The 13,017-nt window shown below is 43.7% G+C and overlaps 1 protein-coding gene across 6 annotated transcripts in view; it reads right to left on the bottom strand.

Annotated features, from left to right (window-relative positions):
• LOC146812763 (tyrosine-protein phosphatase non-receptor type 6-like) overlaps positions 1–13,017 on the bottom strand; it is a 302,600-nt gene that overhangs the window by 120,600 nt on the left and 168,983 nt on the right. The gene's annotated exons all lie outside the window — the stretch shown is intronic.

Genomic DNA, 13,017 nt, shown 5'->3' with positions numbered 1-13,017 from the left:
CCATCATTACTATTTTTAGGGTTCCAATCATGCTCTGCTGTACCACCACGGTTCTTTCCTATACAACAACTTTTTTTTACATGAGCAGAGAGGGGTTGGTGGTTTGTGGTTTTGTCTGCCCTCTATACTAAAACTATAAATCAGGTTGTAGTGAGGAAGTAAAGCAGTAGGAGGGAGCGGGAGAATTAGAAAGAAAACAGGAGAGGAGAGAGAGGCTAGGGTTAGACGCCACCTACTTGCATTACACCTACACCACAGTCACTTTTCTTAAAAACTTCTTCAAAAGGTTCACTTTTCAGGTGCTTCCTGAGAGTAGAATAGTTTGGGTTGTGATCTATGAAGGAGGGGCTAAGGCCATTCCAGAGTTTCCAACCTAAGGATTCCACAGCTCCACCCCAAGTTTCCTACTTCTTCACTTCTGTTGGGTAATATATTGATCTCATCAAACATAAGATAAACTGTTGACAATGATCTTATCAGAGGTGGGTGAGCCTCTTAAAACTCAAATCAGGCTCGAGCCAGAAGGGTGGCACTGTGTCAGCTCGAGGTCCCAGCCCATAAGAAGTTGAGCTTTCATGTGGCTTCTGCCTGCCAAACTTGCTCTACCCTCATGCACAGAGGTAAAACAGAGCAGTAATATTTGAGGTAAAAAGGGGGAAAAAATAGATACCCATCCACCAGTGCCATTACATGTTAGCACGCCAAAGGCTGTTCAGTTTTCAATTATTGACTACCAGACATTCCCGGCCACTTTATCTCACTCTTGCAGGTTCCTGCTTTCTCCTCTTGTGACATTTTCTTCCATCTTTCTCCTTATTTCCCCTATGTGTGTTTTCCTTCTCTTGCTCTCTGAGGGAATTTCTGATGAAGAAAAATAAGTGCTGGTCCCCAAAAACTTAGTGCAGGTGGCCCCGCCGGCTCAAATAAAGCCATATAACACTCCAATTTAGATGTTGCCTGGAAACCAATGTCAGCCTCATCCCTTTAAAGCCATACTCAAGCGATACTTAGTGCATCTGCAAAAAACACAAATTGTGAAGAAAAAAATATAGAAGGACCCTAGTTATCCGAGTACTTTAGGGTCTGTACTTTTCTATATCTGCTGGGTAATATATTGATCCTATCTAACATAGGAGTTTCTGGTATGCTATGAAGGCTTGCTTGAACTAGCTGATACAGGTTCTTGCACTTTAGAACTTCCTGGAATTATTTAGATCCTTAGTACACAAGTAACAAATATTACTACAAAGCAGAAGGCCATAAGGCAAAAGCCAACAATTACAGAAACAAAAACAGAAAGCATTGGCAAAGCCAACAGGTCTCACCTCTGGGACCTATTGGCTTTGCTGTGCAGGATGGCCAAAAGAAAAACAAACAAAAATGACAAATAAAACAATATTGCTGCCGTAGCAGCAGCATGATTTTGTATGTGAGTGCGTGCGTTGACGTGTGCTCATGAATGTGTTGTTATGCATGTGTGCCTACAAAATGAAGCAGCTCCCATTTTTTTCATTTACAGATCCAAGATGGTAACATGAGGAAAAAAGCAGTAACAATAGTGGAGGGTTTCGCTGGAGTTGAGGAAGAAATGGCGCTCAGGCGTGTGCGTCGTGGGTATCACTAGAAACTGGGTAAGTACGGTGCCAACAGGTCAGGGGAAACAAACCCAAAGAAAAAAACCCTGCAAATGTGTGGGTCGAGACCCGCACCAACAACTAGAAGTGAGGTCCTGTGCACACGTGTTAGGAGAACACGCCGATCCCGTACACAAGATCCTTTTTCACACAGACCATTTGAAGCCAAGACGTACCGTCTGGTATTGGTTCCCTGCCCACTTGTTGGGACATTGGGAGGATGCCCCCCATCCTTCCGCCCCTTTGCTAACACCCGTACCGCGACCCAGACGCTTAACATACAGCCCTGAAGAGTCACAAGTTTAACACGTTGTGACGAAACACGTGTCGGCTGGTTTGTTTTCACTCTGTATTGGTCTGAAGTAACACATATAAAGAAATCCTTGCTTATAATACACCTGATGTCGACCTTCATAATTTCAAAAACAAGGAATATTTAGGAGGGGAAGCACACGAGTGAGAGAGCTGAAACGCACCTGCACCCTCATGGAGTGCTTACTCCAAAAGAAAAAACGAGTTCCCTAAAAGTGAACAGTGAAATAATGGAAGCCAGCCAATGAGAGAGATTGTAAAAAGGCTATGATCCAGAATAGGGACAAACATAAGATGGATAACCTAGGGTAAGAAAAGCCATTGAATATGTAGCACCCAAAAGAGAGTACCAATAAAGCCAATCAGTGGTACGCAATGGCCGGGGTGTAAGCCCATGTACGTTCTTAGTAATCCCACGAAGGGTCTTTTGCAATATAGGTTTGAAGCATAAAGTTGGATATTTTGAGCAGAGTGGATCATTCAGGTAAGAAATGTGCTTACCACAGCCTGTTCTGAAGATTGGAAAGCCCACAGAGAAAATAAATATTTAGTCTGACATTATTTTGAGCGTTTTGGGTCATAGGTTAAGTAATTTATATGCCTCTGCCTATCTAGCATAGAAATCAGGAAAAGTATAGAAAACAAATCAGATATTGCCAAGTGATTCCTCTCATAGTGCTTAGTTGGTTTCATTCAAAGCTGCCAAACAAGCGAGTCACTCACGCATTCTAGAAATAATCACAATACTTTAAATGGATTCATTCGTCCGAAAAATATATTTTACTTCATGCTACAAGTGTTAACAATTATCATTTTATGAAAAAAAATTGACAAACATATTACTGGTGTTAATACAATATTGAGCGCTTAGAGAATAAGAAAAAACATCACCCATGGATATAATGTGAGAGGTAGGTGATCAGTTGCATAATTGGTACTAGATAAAATTGTTCAAGTAGAAAATCAGTCCAAAAACAAGCATAGGTAAAGCCAATTCATCACATGTAGGCCACCAGTCTTTTGGTTTTGTCAATGCTTCTTTTGTTTTGCACAGCTTTCACATAATTTATTGTTTGGGAATGCTGCCGGGCACACATTAATCTAAAAAAAAAAAAACATTGGCTAAAAGCAAAAATCTATTTCGGTCTCAAAAAGCATACATTGTTATAGTAGTTCCTGGCACTTAGGGAACTACTTGGATGTCCTTTTGAAAGGGCAGAAAGCCGTCACTCACAGTGAATTTAGCCAATGGCTGAAGTGGGCTGAACCATCGCCCTATGCTGTATGCTGCAGCAGGTGGAAGAAAAATGTGACTGACACAAAAACAAAACAACGGATGAAGAGACCTGGCTGAAAGCCCGTATAAGTAAGTATATTTTATATACAATGTTAGTAAAATTAAAACGACTTGGCTTACGCCAGAACTAAGTAAGTGATGTTGGAATAGAATAGCTGGATTCCTTTCAAGCTGTTCCTATATAATTCACTATGTGCCAACGGGAAGGGAAACCAAATATCTTTATGCCCACTGAGAGATTCTTCATGGGTTCCTATTGTGCCCCAATAGGTTACTCGTAGATAAACTGGACACTGGTTCTAAAATACAGATGCGTTTCGACTCCTTTAATTTAAAGGGACTCCTCATGACGACGACCTAGTGTTGCCTGTATGAAGGAGAAAGTGACGGTAGTATTGAGGAAAGGACAGTAATTTGTGATTGTAAAAGGGCTCATGTGGAAAGCCTTGTTGAACCATGTATCTTGGAAAAGGGTAGAAAGTATTACTCAGGGATAGGAGTAATGATCGTTGTAGAGTTTTGAAGCCATACTGTGTGGGTAAACCTGCTACAAAAGGAATTTCAGTTGACAGATTTGTTGAGAGAAATAATAAACTGTATGTTCATCCTGCATATCCTGGTCTATTTGGAATTCAACTTAAAAACGTTACATCTGTAATGTGGGTGTCTGTGAATTGGAAAATAATTGGGGGAGAAGCCATTCAGCAGTCATGCCGCATAAAATCATTATTGTTAACACATGTCTTTTTAGGGTGAATGAATTCATTTACAGTATTTTGTGATTTTTTTCTTTCTGGAAAACTTGATTGGCACACTTTATGTTTGATGAACAAACTGGGGGGGAGAGTATACATTTTTGTTGGGTGGTATGTTACATGGTCCAACCTCCTTTAGTTTTAGAAGTACCCAACCCCATTTTGAACCCTGACATCAATTCATATGGCACAATATCTTACAAAGCACATTGGACATCTTGTGGCACTGGAAACTGAATTTAAAAGACTGCATAGTAATTCTTTTTAGGTCGAGCCTAGAGCAGCGCATGCGCTGCTTGCTCGACTTTTAGTAAGGGGGTTTTCAAAGTGCTACCCACAAGCTTTTCCTGGCCTCACGCTTGCGTGCCCCTTCGCGTGCACGCGCACAGCTGCCATCTGCCTTTTGTTATCTCTTTCTCCGCATCGCTGGCCATTACTTTTACTTTCGCAAATGCCTGAACATGGAAATATAGCGCGGTCCAGGATCAATCAATGACAAATGGATGTGTGCAAATTATGGCGGTAACTTTCCCTTATTGCTTCCATTCTTCCCTTATCTTTTCATTTTATCATTTTCCTCCTTTAGTTCCTCCGTGTTTTTTTCTCTCTTCCACTGTCGTTATCTTCACACTATTCTTTTTACCTTCATTTCCTCCTTGTCTATATTTTGCTTTAATTTTTTTTGTTCCCTTCCCTTCTTACTTTCCAGCACCTCCTTCACTCCTCACTGTTTAGGCACCCTCCTCGGGCTTTCGCCCTCAAAACTATCCTAAATCTCCCTCCAGTTTAATCATACCTATGTTTATCTTCAAGAGCCAGCAGTCATCCTGTCATTGGACGCCCGTATGGCGTTCGATATGGTGGAATGGCCCTTCTTGTTCGCGGTACTGGCACATTTGGGCTTCGGCCCAAAGTTCTGTGCATGAGTACGCCTCCTCTACACAAAACCGCTGGCCCACGTAGCGGCTAATGGCCATATATTCAATGACTTCCCACTGTCCCGAGGCACGCATCAGGGCTGCCAGCTGTCGCCGTTGTTTGCGCTGGTACTAGAACCACTGGCGGCATGGATCAGGTAGGAGCCCTTGATCCGAGGCCTGCGCTGGATGGCAGACTGGGAAGACCGCATATCGCTGCATGCGGATGACGTTCCATTCTGGTACTCCTAAATATATGTGACCAGTTTGGTCGGGCATCGGGCTACACTATAAATTGGTCCAAGTGATACTTTTTGTGCTCCAGGGCCCACCGCTGCAGCTTCCAGAGGGCTGCCCACTGCGGATCTCGGTGGATGCGTTCCAGTATCTAGGTATCTACATCACGGCGGACCCGGACGAATTACAAAAAAAAAAAAATCTCATGCCTCCCCTGGAACGTTTAAAAAAAGATGCCACCCATTGGGGGACACTCCCCCTAACACTGTTGGGGAAGGCAGCACTTTTCAAAATGATGGCACTGCCTCGATTCTTGTATGCACTCGAAAATACGCTGTTCTCAGTGCCGCCCACTTACCTTAAAAACATTGCGGCTCAGGTCTCCGGGCTGTTGTGGGGGAACAATCCAGCACGCATAGCACAGCGCAAACTCACTAAAGGGTGGTACGACGGAGGCATCGCGCTGCCCGACATACAGTTGTATTACTGGGCGGCCCACATGAAAGTAATCAATCGGTGGATCCACGCTCCACAAGCGAATCCCGCTTTCAAGGCAGATAGACATGGGCTTGAAAGCATGATGTCCGCACTTTATAACAAGAAGCGCACACCAGTGATACTCGGACCCACAAGGCAGACTGTTAGCATATGGCATGAAGCACATGCTAAATTGGGATGGAAGGGAACGATAACCCAACTTACCCCTTTGTGGGTAACGCAGCGGCTCGGTGGATTGCGGCAATGCAAGGGCTTTGACAAGTGGGACGCAATTGGAATATCAACAGTGGGCGATATGTGGCATAAGGGGGGAGTGACTACGTTTGAACACCTTCAGGCGCAATACGACCTGGCGCCCTCTGAAAGCTTTCGATACCTGCAGATAAGGCATGCGTTGCAGGCAGCCCTACCACCCGGCACAGAGGTTCCTGAGGCTACCCCTCTGGAGGATAGGTTATTGACAGGCTGCATGTCTAAGCGGGCTACTTCCCTCACAGGTTAGTAAGGGAAGGTTAGTGAACAATTTACCGGACCCGCACGTGGCCCTCAGTGAAAAATGGTCCCGAGATGTGGGCGATTTCGAAGACTCCGAATGGCGTGAAGTGTTGGCCTCCCCACGGGAGGTGGGGATACCGTAAAGACTTAAACTAGTGCAACTCAAAATTTTACATAGAACCTATTACACAAGATACACCCTTCACAAAATAGGGTCAGCACCACACCCGTACTGCTTGAGGCGATGTGGGGAGGAAGGTACTTTCTTTCATACTATGTGGGAATGCCCCAGGATAATGGAATACTGGGTGAAAGTGATGAGGACCATATCACAGACGGTGGAGGTATCGTTGGCTCCCAAGCCTAGGAGATGTGTACTAAATGTGTGGGAGCTGAACGATCTTTCACGCCCAGCACAGGAATGGGCAACAATGGGGATAATGGTGGCGAAGCGCAACATCGTGCAAAAATGGGGTGCGAGAGAGTCACCGTCGCTTACCGCCTGGTGTGGGGATCTTGATGCTGCCATGGTGGCTGAAAGAGCAGTATTTATCAATCGAGGCTGCCCAAAGAAATGGAGCAGGGTCTGGGGGGCTTGGAATAAGTACAGGGGATACATCTGTGAACCACCAGACATAAGGGCGGAGGGAGAATCGGACAATGAAAACGGGGGAGTTAGAAATGTAATACGTGGAAGGTTATCATGTGTTGGGACATATGTAAGACTCTTGCGCCAATTATCGTAACATCAAAAAGTATGAATGTAATGCTCGTAATTATTTGGATACAATACCTGATTTGTTTGTGCCTTGACAGCGAATATAATAAAAAGTTTATTCCCAAAAAATATTACCTACGCTCCTGGAGGCTCTGTATTTATATTACGAGAAGAGCCCGTATGAGCTTTTCTATTTGATCACGGTAAGCCTTTCATCCCAGCACCTCCTCACTTGTTCCATTCCACATGCTACACCGTATTTATCTGTCTCGTATTTACCTAGGCTCCTACAAGCACCGATCCCCTGGCGGCGTTTCCAAATTCTCTAGGAAGTATAAGCCTCATCCTGGCCTCGCCTTCTTAATCACTTGGTAAGTCTTACTTATCCAGCCCCCACGTTAGACGGCAAGTTTCTCACTCGTCCTCTAAAGCATCACGCCCTTCCTTCACTCGCTGTTATTTTCACAGTCCTTGCTTTATTATTGCAATCTGGCCTCTGCTTCGTAACCCCTTGGTATGTTTCACGAATCCAGCCCCCACGTTAGACGGCAAGTTTCTCACTCCTCACGCCAAACTCGTCCTCTCAAGCATCACGCCTTCTGCCTTCCTTCACTCGTCGTGTTTTTTCACGGTCCTTGCCTAATTAATGTTTCAGGTACTTACTGCACTTTCACATTTACCAAAACATCATCCCCACTTTTCGACTGATTAACTCTCCCTTCTTTTACGGTCCTCATTTAGTATACTTCACCACTGGTTCACCAGCTACAGCTAGCACTATGTTGTTAGGAAGTTTTTAAGACCTTTTATTTTAATGTTAAAGATCAGCCATGGATCATTAAGACAGTTTCAGAGAACATTTTAAATTCCTGTCTTTTTATATTTGGTATTCTAGGTATTCACTGATACGAGACAAAAAAACTTCCTATGGATGAAGTTTCTGCTTTTTGTATGGTCCAGGGCATTCAAATACTGTTCATGCTCGGGGGGGGGGGTGGGGGGGGGGGGAAACAGCCACATGGTAGCCTTAGATGAGAATGACACAGTTTTAGGGTGACTAGCTGGCAAAGAGGCAGATTTTGGGGAGTGATTACAGTTCTCCTTACATGACAGAATTAAAGGCAAGGTCAGTATTAGGGGCATATCTGAAGAAGCTACGCGGTTTATAAATAGACAGCGGACACAAGAACAAATCAAAATGAGTTTATATTGTTTTTATCAAAGATTCACATGCAGCTGGAATTATCCTTAGGATAAAAAAAGAAGAACTGGAGGGAAAGCAAAATGAATGGAGTGAGGCGTCAAGTTTTGGCTATTTATAATCTTGTAGATAGTCGACTTGCCATTCGTACACTAGCAATGCCCCTGCTTCATCAGCCCAACTTCTTTTCTTGGTTTTTGTGGTGTCTGGTAGGGAGGGATAACTTTTCTCGCACATGTGGTTTTTTTTGGGGAGGTGAGTTCTTTCAGTCGTTTAACAGATTGCATTTTTTGTGTCTTTTTTTTAGGTCTGTCATTAGCCAGGGCCTTTTAATTTTACCTATTTTTTTTTGTATAAAATACCTACTTATAGTACCTACTTGTGTGCTGCATGGCTAACCACTTATATGGTCCCAAAGATGAGACCTATTGGCTATGCCAATGCTTGTTTCTGCTTCTGAAGTGGTGCATCTATTTGCCATGCTATATGGCCAACAAACAAATTCTGCCAGTAACTAAGACATGAACCACCGTTTGATTTCAGACTCTTTGTTGGGAACGGATGGCTTTTTCTTCCTTCCTTCATTGTGCCCTCATCCCCCAGAGGCTTCTCTGACCAGCGCGACTACTTAACAAGATTTTGCAGTGTGAGGATTATGAACCGCCCGGTCCCAGTGTGCAAACTGCTTAATAAGGGACACAGGACATAATCTCATTCATACCCAACCAGTCAGCTATGGTTTGTGAAACACCACTAACTTCATACACCTACGGTCTTTTCAGACAATTTCAATCAACTTTTCCCTCTCAATTGTAATTATTTTTCCCCCCACTCACTTTCAATTATTTTCCCCTCCGAACCAAAGCCTCACAGGTCTACCATAAGAATACATATACAAAAAGTAACCACTTCAAGTCTGATTTATTACTTTAGAAAGTAAGGGGGAAAAAAAGGAGAGGGGGAATTGAGGGGAGCTACACACGACTGTGGGAATCCAGCATCACTGCGGTTGTCATGCCTTCACATAAGCAATGATCAACAAGCGTTTGCAGTGTAATAGGTCTTGCATTTACGTAAGTTTTACCTATTATAAATGACAATGAATTATTTATGTTTTTGGTTTTATAATGTAAATAAAAGGCATTATCATTTACAATGCCAATAGCTTAAACTCGCGTAAATGCGAGACCTATTGCATTGCAAATGCTTGTTTAAATTATCTTCCCAAGCCAGTAGAGGTTCATCAAGTTTCAAAGGTAAAGTTTTACTCTTTTCTGATAAGCTCTAAACTTCAAAAGAGACCTCTAGAACTAACAATTCTTCCCACGCTAAACCCTATTGAGATATATAGCACCTAGCAAATACAATTAAAATCCTGGCCCAAGACACAAAAGAGCTTTAAAAATAAATACTGGAAAATAGTGTTGTCAGTTATGTTGGAAAACATGACCCCTCTTACTCCCCTAGGCACCAAGGGCAACAGTGTTAAATTAGCTCTAACATACACCTCTGCGGTCACAGGTGATTAGTCCTGATGAGGGCCATTGTACAATATGGAAGGGGCCGAAACACTGGCTGTCTGTCTGAGCTGTATCATTAATGTGGTTTTGATTCTACTCATTCTGTAATTTTCTGTCAGTTCTCTTTATTTGGTGTTTTAAATACATCTGTGTTTGTTTGATGGTCATTCCATGTTCTGATGGAACGTGTAGTATGGTTCTCAGAACTTCAAGGGTCATTTCTTGCCAGTTCCTTGAAGCATCTGGACACTTCCTCTGCCGTGGGTTATTTTCTCCTGAAATAAAAGTAATGTCTATGTTACTACAACTGGCTTCTTCATTCATGGATCCTTTCCTCAACACCTTTCCACACTGGCATAGGTGTAAACCTGTAATACAGTTGTGCTAATCTGTTCTATGACAGAAAAAATTACTTTCCTTAAAAAGTTTTAACTCAAGCATCTTCCTCTGCTTATTCTATTTCGGCCAGAAACTCTCACCCTTATACCTTCTGTTAAACATCTTTGTGTACCTTTCAGTCCAAATCCTTGAGCACATGCACAGTGACTGCTGACAAATACCAAGTACTCAATATTTGCAAAATCCTGAGCCACATTTCCTTCCACACAGCCAAAGCACTACTCTCTGCACTTAACTTGAGAAGCAAGTAAGGCAAGTGCAAAAGCCTACTTGTCAGTGTACTTTTTTTTTATAACAAAATATGTATTTGTTTTTGGAATCCACCAAGTAAAGTACAATCACCTTCACATTATAACCAACCATTTGACAAATCACATCCCCATACCATAGTGTGCCTCTCACGTCACCCATATCCTATCATGCTTCCATGGATAGCGTTGCCCAGTTTAAATAGGCTTTTCCAGCTGAGCGCCCCAGTCCACTCCTGCTCTCCATTACACTAGGGATAGGCGCTGGGGGAGTTCCATCTCCGGCCAATGTCCCTTTTAGCAACCAATGTGGCAACACCCACGAGTGTACAGTCAGCACGGGAGCTACCAATCTCATCAACCATGCCAAGCAGGAGCCACCCTGGTGGTTAGGCCAAGGTCCTGCACAAAGACCTCCAAAAGCTCACTTCGTATTCGCTGCCAATATGAGAGATAACCGGGCAGGCCCAGACCACATGATAAAAGTCAGATAGAGCTGCAGAACAGTGGAAACAGGCAGGTTGGGGAATCCCGCCAGCATGGTGTAAGTGCATTGGGGTGAGTGAGGTACGTTGTGTAAAGGTAATTTAATTGAATCAGCCGGAGGCGTGTAGACTTTGTCAACATGCTGGGAGCCAGCCAGACCTCCCTCCAATCAGCTTGTCGGCTTACTTTAATACTCATTCCCACCACTAGACAAAGCAGTAAACTTTGCCATAAGATCTATTTCTAACCTATACAGCCATACATTCTACTGTTGCTACACAATTGTCTAGAAACGAGCAAAGAAATAGGTGTTTAAGTACTATGTGGTCGATTTCTCAGCTACCTATCATGAATGGAAAGCAGACACAGCTACTGCACTACCTCCACTAAACCGGCCAGTGCTGCCTCTTGATTTTTCTCTTTCCTCTTATTTAGTCCTCCTCTCTGGAAAAGACTACCACTGACCTGCACTCTATTCCTGCTATTACCACGTTTGAATTAATTGTAAAGTCATACCTAAGCTGGTAAATGGCCTTATCTAATCTTTATTCACCCACCCATGCACTCCTAGGGTCCCCTAGAGTCCCAGGTAAATATATTGATAGGTAGATAGTCACTAGTAATACCAATCTGTATAGTATTTTCTTTTTTAATGTAATTGTGTTTCTAGTCTGACCGTGGTTCTTTGCTACGTACATCATTCTTTTCAAAATGGTGATTTCTTCCTCAACAAACCTTGCAGACATGTATGGCAACATGAAGTTTCAAGAAAAAAAGGATGCACGAGGATACTACGTCGAGTCCGTGTGGAACAGACAGGACTTCAGGTGGTAGAAGGGAGCGACTCTTATGCATATGTAAAGTTGGGTCTTGGTGGGGCATCGGTATAACGGCTAGGGCGGTCCACATCGTATCTGGGGGACTGGGTTTGAGTCTCGGCAATGACGCTGAACATCCTGTGATTCTGGGCAAATCACTTAATCACCGTATGCCTAATAACAATGAATGTGTCGATCTGTAACAAAACTGGTGCAATGTAAAGCGCTCTGATACCCGATACCTTCGGGTCAAGTTCGCGCTATATAAAACTCCGTAAAATAAAAAAAATAAAAAATATATCTACTATTCTAAATCAACATCCACTTACCTTGAAGATATATTAGTCAGTATTGCAGAGTCAATGCATATGGATGTTGATATTAAAACTTCAATTTCGCAGACCTGGCAGCTTAAAAAAAGTTCACAGTATAGGAGGGAGTGGGGACTTGTAGGGGGTGAGGCTGCATGCCGGGAACTGTATCAGAGGCACCTCTACCCCTGCCCCAACCAGTCCTTCTCCACCTCTAACTAAGAATTGCCCTGGCTGCCGCCAAAGTCCTGATGTGTATTCACACCCCTTAATGGACATCGGCTGCTTAGATCATTGAAAGATGAGCTTGGAGCCCTCTCAGTGCAGAGGTTTCCAGCTCACCCTCCCTTCCACCATGTGATAACGGCTCTTCTCATGGTGACCATGTGAAGGGAGAAGATATGGTGTGGTACTGTGTATTCACACCCCTTAATGGACAATAGCTGCTTCAATCCTCCAAATATGAGCAGGAAACCCTGCGTCTTCCAGGTCACCTTCCCTTCCACCATGTGACAACGGCTCTTCTCGTGGTGACCACGTGAAGGAAGCAAATATTGTGTGACACATAGTGGCACCGTGTGAGGTGGCAGGTCTGATATTGCGACACCATTCGCTTGGAAGGACCAGCGCAGAACCTAGAAGCAAAGATGAAGCAGGGGAAAGTAGATTTGAGAGTCAATCTTACTGCTGTAAATGAAAGGAGTGACTCTGATGTAAGCACCGCAAACACAAGTGAGCTAAAGAACAATGATGGATTCAACCCAGATCTGTGACTGGGGGTGAGCGTCTGAAAAGTTTCAGTGCTCTGTCCATCATCTCCTTGTGTTTGCTTTGTTTGCCCTAAGTTGGCAGGGTATGCCCAGACGTGGGTCCCTTGCTCACTTTGCCACTGGATTCAAGCTAGGCTGGCTGATGAGGGCTGTTAGCCCGAAACTGGTCCCAGGATGCTTGTTTCCTGTCCAGAGAAGACATGGCTTGGCAGTTCGGCTGAACTGTTCCCATGAGGCACAGGGTCAAGACCGATTTGCATATAGCTGTGTCTGAACTGGGGTGGTGAAGTGAGCTAAAGAACGACAATGGATTCAACCCAGATCTGTGACTGGGGGTGAGTGTCTGAAAAGTTGCAGTGCTCCGTCCATCATCTCCTTGTGCTTGCTCTGATGTAAGCATC

This window comes from Triturus cristatus, chromosome 7 (assembly GCF_964204655.1).
Source record: "Triturus cristatus chromosome 7, aTriCri1.1, whole genome shotgun sequence".
Taxonomy (NCBI): domain Eukaryota; kingdom Metazoa; phylum Chordata; class Amphibia; order Caudata; family Salamandridae; genus Triturus; species Triturus cristatus.
Note: the sequence above shows the minus strand (reverse complement) of the source record. Positions and strands in the feature narration are given on the sequence as shown.